Below are 6,131 nucleotides of genomic sequence, written 5' to 3'. Positions count from 1 at the left end.
TTAGGAGCGCTATTATCGATTGCGTGGCTTCTCAGGAATATATGAAGCGGTATAGAACGTTTACCTTTGAGAAAAATAAAGAATGGCGAATCGTCAACAAAGAGCTTTCTCTTTATGAACACACGCGGCCGCCTTTGCTCGTCAGAATTGATCCTCGAGACCCCTTGGTGCATCCATCCATTCAAGGGCGTCGCTTCGCTGGTTTACAAACTGCACCTACCTGCACGCTTCTATCGCAGCTCGGCACGAGGAGACGGTAGCAAAAGATCTTCATTATACTTGACCGCTCGAGGGGGCCAGGGAGTTCGGATGTGCCTCGCATCAGCTCCGCGGAAAGTTGTATGGTCTGGTGGAAATTGTGCAGTTACAGCAAACAACTCCTACAATCTCCTGCCTGAAGTTCTCTGGACCATCTAGACCACGACTTCAGGACTGTGAGTACGTTTTGGGGCATTTTATGGCTATTTTGGTGTCGACTGCGTCTCCGCCCAGCAAAGCCTAACGCTAGCGGTGAACAAACGCGGCGGCTCGGCGGTGGCCGACGCCCCCGGCGTTCGCTTCAGAGCCCCGTTGTGGAGACGCGACGGCAATGGAGGTGACCGTGGAGGGTACTGAAATTACCCCTGAAGAATTTAGAACCGCTGACTGGATCACGAAAGTTGGAAAACATGTTAAAGAGCTGCGTGACGCCGCTAGAGGCGACAGACAGGGACGCCAAGATGGCAACGCCCGGGCAGAAAGTGGAACCGAGCCCGGCGAAGACAGGAAGAAGACGGCGGCTGCGAACGCAGCATACAAAAAGCTGGGGCACAAGATCGCGGAGCGCTCGATTGCGTCGTACCTACCGCGGTTGCCGGCGAACGACTACAAGATAATCATTCGTCCGAAGTGCGGGCTGGCGCTCACAAAAATTCCGAACACCAGGCTCAGTGAAGCGGTGCGCATGGCAGCGCAAATTCCGTGGATTAAGGGACAAGAAAAGGAAGTGTTCATTGTTAACGACAAGCAAGGCACCCTGATTTTCAGCACTCCAGACATAGACACTGTCTGGAAGGTGACCAGGATTAAGTCTATCAAGATTGAAGGCAAGAGCTATGACGTCACGGCGTACCTCGCGCCGCACGAGGATAGCGGGCGGGGTGTGGTGCGCGGCATCGACCCGAGATTGTCAGTAGAGGAACTGACAGAGGCCTTCGAGAACTCAAGGAACCCGCCGATACTTGGTGTTAGGAAGCTGGGGAACTCAAGCTCAGCGGTCATCATCTTCAAAAATGAGACAGTGCCCAGGTGGATGTACTGTTACGGCGTACCGCTGAAGTGCGTGCTTTATAAGAAACGATATGAGGTGTGCTACCGATGTGGCCAGCTAGGACACAGATCGGACGTGTGTATCAGCGACCATGTTCGCTGCCGGGGATGCGGAATGACAGCTCCACCCGAGGACCATGTATGTGAGCCCAAGTGTAAGCTGTGCGGCAAAGGTCATCTGACAGCAGATCGGAAATGCAAGGAAGCTTTCAGGACCCCTTATACAATAAAGAAGAGACAGTGGGAGGCCTGGCGGCGAATGGAAGGAGAAGAGCGGAAGGCGAAAGACGCCGATCCACAAACGTGCAGAATGGAAGAGATCAAAGAACGGTCCAGGAGCCGGTCGAAGCATCGAAGAGGGTCAAGAGGAAGAGCAGGTTCCTTCCCAAGACTACCGGAAAGACAAGAAGGAGATCTGCCACCAATGACTGGTCCAGTAAACGAGGGGACTTCCGGCAGTGCTGTCCTCAACAGTGGGAGACCCACGTCGCCAAACCGCAAGGTGGGTTGGGGAGATAGGGCCTCCCAGGATAAACGCGATGAAGCAATGTTAACCATTAAGGAAGAGAATCGCATGCTTAAAGAGCAGCTAGCAATGATGAGTCGGCAAATAGAGGAGCTTCAAATAGCTATTAAGTCATCTAACACAACACCGGTTTCCCTACCACAAATGCCACAGAATCAAAATATAAAAATGCCGGAGGAGCAGAGCGCTACTCCACCTCCAGCGAAAAAGAGGGCAAAAGAAGCGGAAAAGCCCGTAATAGAGGAGAACGTAGCGACAGTGATAGACATGAAAATAGCGCAACTGGAGGCAAACATTGAAGCCAAATCTACCCAGGACGATGAATGGCGTAAGGCCTTCGAGAAACGAATGTTCGAAATGTTTCAAAATCTGAATCAGCAGTTGCATCAGCGGGATAATAAACTTACCGAGGAACTTAAAACAGAATTCGCGAAGAGGGATCGCGCGTATGAACAGCTCGCCCAAGAAGTATTAGGCAGGCCGATTAATCACCTTAGTGGCAATCATGGCTCACAGATTCAGTAAGAACACCGTTTGGCAATGGAACTGCAGAGGCTTCACGCGCAAGCGTGCGGTTCTGCAGGAATTCCTGAGGAAAGGGGATCGACCGGATGTTATAGCTTTACAGGAATGTGGGAGAAAGGCGACGTTGCCGGGTTATAAATCCTATGTAAGCGAAGGCACGAGTACGCAGGTGGCCACCCTGGTCAGGCGAAACGTTACGGCGGTGCAGCATGACATTGGTAATGCACACATCGACCATGTTCTCATAGAACTAATACCCCAAAAAAAGAAAAACGCTAGCTTATTCGTATTAAATATATACAGCTCTCCCAGACAAAGGCGATGCGACTTTGGGGACCTCTTCGCTTCTACGCGACGTAAGAGTAAGAACAACCCATTGCTGATCGTCGGTGACTTTAACGCTCACCACACGGCATGGGGATATAGGCAGGCTTCAATTAAGGGCAGGAAATTGTGGGATGACATGCAAACTCATAATCTGGACTTGATAACCGACCCGTTGCAGCCAACAAGGAAGGGAAATAGTGTCGCGGTTGATACCACACCCGACCTTACCCTGACGGGGAGCGGCACTAGTGCCACGTGGTGCAACACAAACGAGGACCTAGGCAGTGATCACATGATCATAGAAATAGTGGTAGAGGGAGGCCCGGCAACACCTCGGAAACGAAGGGTAGAGGCCGTAAATTGGGACTCTTTCAGGGACCTCAGGGGCGACCCGACTCCCATTTCCGACATTGCCGAGTGGTGCGATGGGGTGTTACGTAATGTTAAGGAAGCCACTGAAGTGGTGGAAACCGAGGAGGACAACGAAGTGGTAGACACGAGATTAGTAAATCTTTGGAAGAAAAAGAAAGCTTTGGAAAACCGACTCCAACAGAGGAGATGGGATCGGAGTATCAGGAAACAAATAGCAGCTTTGAACAGGCAAATTGAAGAGCACGCCATCACGCTCACGAAGCAAAGGTGGGGGAACGTCTGTCAGGAGATGGATAAAAATATAAGTACGTCAGGGACGTGGCGACTTCTTCGTCACCTTTTAGATCCGGAGAGCACGAAGACAGCGTCTAAACAACAATTGGAACGAATGGCGCACCAATTTGAAGGTACTAGGAAGGAACTCTTAGAAGAAGTTCGGAGCAGATACATTAATCCCGCCGTATCCGAACCTCTCCCAGATTATGGAGGGCGGGAAAACGCAGCCTTAGACGCCCCTATCTCCCTGGCTGAGGTGCGAGCGGAGATTAATCGGCTAAGGACTAGATCAGCGGCAGGGCCGGACAGAGTGACTAACAAAATGCTCCGTAATTTGGACGATAGGTCCATCGCTAACCTAGCAACGTACATGCAGGAGTGTTGGGAAAAAGGGACGATACCACAGGAGTGGAAACTCGCAAATGTAATTTTCATTCCTAAACCGGGTAAAAAACTCTGTTTCGAGAATCTTAGGCCGATATCGTTAACGTCTTGCGTAGGTAAGCTCATGGAGCATGTCGTTCAGACGCGGCTCAATAGGTACATGGAAGACAATGGTATGTATCCGGACACCATGATCGGTTTTCGACCCCGACTATCAGCGTGCGACGTGATGCTACAGCTCAAGGACCAAATTATAGACAAGCCAACGCGAGACACAAAAGTTATCGTGGGTTTAGATGTGGCAAAAGCATTTGACAACGTGAGGCACGTATCAATCTTGGAGAGTCTGAGCTCCCTGAATGTCGGAAAGCGACTTTATGATTATGTCAAAGACTTCCTTTCGAACAGGACAGCCACTTTAAAAATCGGGAAAGAATCCATCGAGGACATTAAATTAGGCAACAGGGCGACACCTCAGAGCTCGGTGTTATCACCCACCCTTTTCAACAGTGTGATGTTGAAACTGCCTGAACAGTTAAAGGATATTGAGAATTTAAATCACACCATTTACGCGGATGACATAACATTATGGATGAACAAGGGCAGTGACGGCCAAATTGAAGGCTCTCTGCAAATCGCCATTGATAAAATCGTGGAGTACCTGGAGCCCAAAGGACTTAAATGCTCGGCCGAAAAGTCGGAAGCACTCTTCCTCACGCCCGCCGGAAAACGGCGGCTCCACAACGGGCCTGAAGTGGACATCCACTTGTATGTTAACGGCGCAGAGATCCCCGCGGTCGACAGTATCCGTGTCCTTGGACTAAGGATTCAGGCGAACCGTAGGAATTCTGAAACTCTTGCTAAGTTGGAAGCCAGTTCTAATCAGACATGTCGTCTCATCAGACGAATAGCAAACAGGCATGCTGGAATGAAGGAGGCGAACCTTCTTAGATTAGTGCAGACCTTCATAATAAGTAGGATAGTGTACGTGGCACCTTATTTAAAATTAAACCAAGCGGAGCGGGGCAAACTCGACACCATTATCAGGAAAAGTGTGAAAGTCGCGCTCGGACTTCCCCCAAACACGTCAACTGACAGACTTATGAAGTTGGGGGTATCTAACACACTCGATGAGCTAATTGAGGCTACTCTGACTGCACAACATCAAAGACTACTCGGATCTAAAACGGGGAGAGCAATATTAAAGAGATTGGGCTATGAGCCCACGCGTGAGCAAGCGCGTTCAAAAGACATACTGATACAGATCAGGGACAGGATAAAGATACCTCCGCTACCCAGAAATATGAACCCTAACTTTCACGAAGGCAGGCGTAAAGCCAGGGCAGAGGCATTACAATCTAGGTACACTGGTCGACAGGACGTCCCGTATACAGACGCTGCGGAATATGAAAGCAAAGCGGCACACACGGCAGTGGCGGTCAGGGGAGATGGTGGCCTAATTGCGTGCTGCACAGTACTTGGTGTCGAGACTGTAGAGGCCGAGGAAGTGGCCATAGCTTTGGCCATCAGCCAAAAGGGGATCAGGGTGGTCATCAGCGACTCCAAAAACGCTGTGAGAAATTACGAATCGGGAAGGGTGACGGAGACTGCCGTCCGTATAATAAACATGGTAGGAGTACCCAAAGAGCAGATTCTGCTTGTCTGGGCTCCAGCTCACCAAGGCCTTAGAGGGAACGAGGAGGCTCATTCCGTCGCCCGAGGTCTCACCTACCGGTCGACCCCTGGAACCTCCCAAGTTACCGAACAAAGAAGCGAGTATATGCGCACATACCATGAAATCATCGCACACTACAGGCTGAATCGGCAAGTGTACCCGAGAGCGGACAACTCACTAAGTAAGAAAAACGAGATTTTGTGGCGAAAGTTACAGACCGGGGTTTTTCCAAACCCCGCACTTTACAGCAAGTGGCACCCCGCAGTTTTCCAGTCCCAGTGTAAATTTTGTGATAAGGTAGCGAATTTGGTCCACATGGTGTGGACATGTCCAAGTCGAAACGATGGTTCTCGCACTGTAGAATCCTGGGAGGCCCTGCTCTGCAGCCCAGATCCCAACGTTCAGCGCGACATCATCAGTCAAGCCCTTGCTGCTGCCGCGTCCCAAGGGATTCCGGCCGACAGCTAGGGGCAACGGGCCATGCCTGAGCAATTGACTGACCTTTTAATAAAGTTTTTTCTCTCTCTCTCTCTCGAGACCCCTTCAGATCTTGAGCCTGTTCGGGAGCAGACAGACTCACAAAGTAAAGGAGAATCGTGAGTATCACAGGTCACTGTGCTTCCACAGGTTTACTCCAATATTCTTATGCTATGCAGAGAAGCGTTGATATCAACTGGCACTTCAGATATGTAGAGTTTAGGTAATAAAACCATTCCAGATGTGGAACTGTTAGCCTGA

This window comes from Rhipicephalus microplus, chromosome 6 (assembly GCF_043290135.1).
Source record: "Rhipicephalus microplus isolate Deutch F79 chromosome 6, USDA_Rmic, whole genome shotgun sequence".
NCBI classification, from domain to species: domain Eukaryota; kingdom Metazoa; phylum Arthropoda; class Arachnida; order Ixodida; family Ixodidae; genus Rhipicephalus; species Rhipicephalus microplus.
This window is presented reverse-complemented; position numbering follows the sequence as displayed.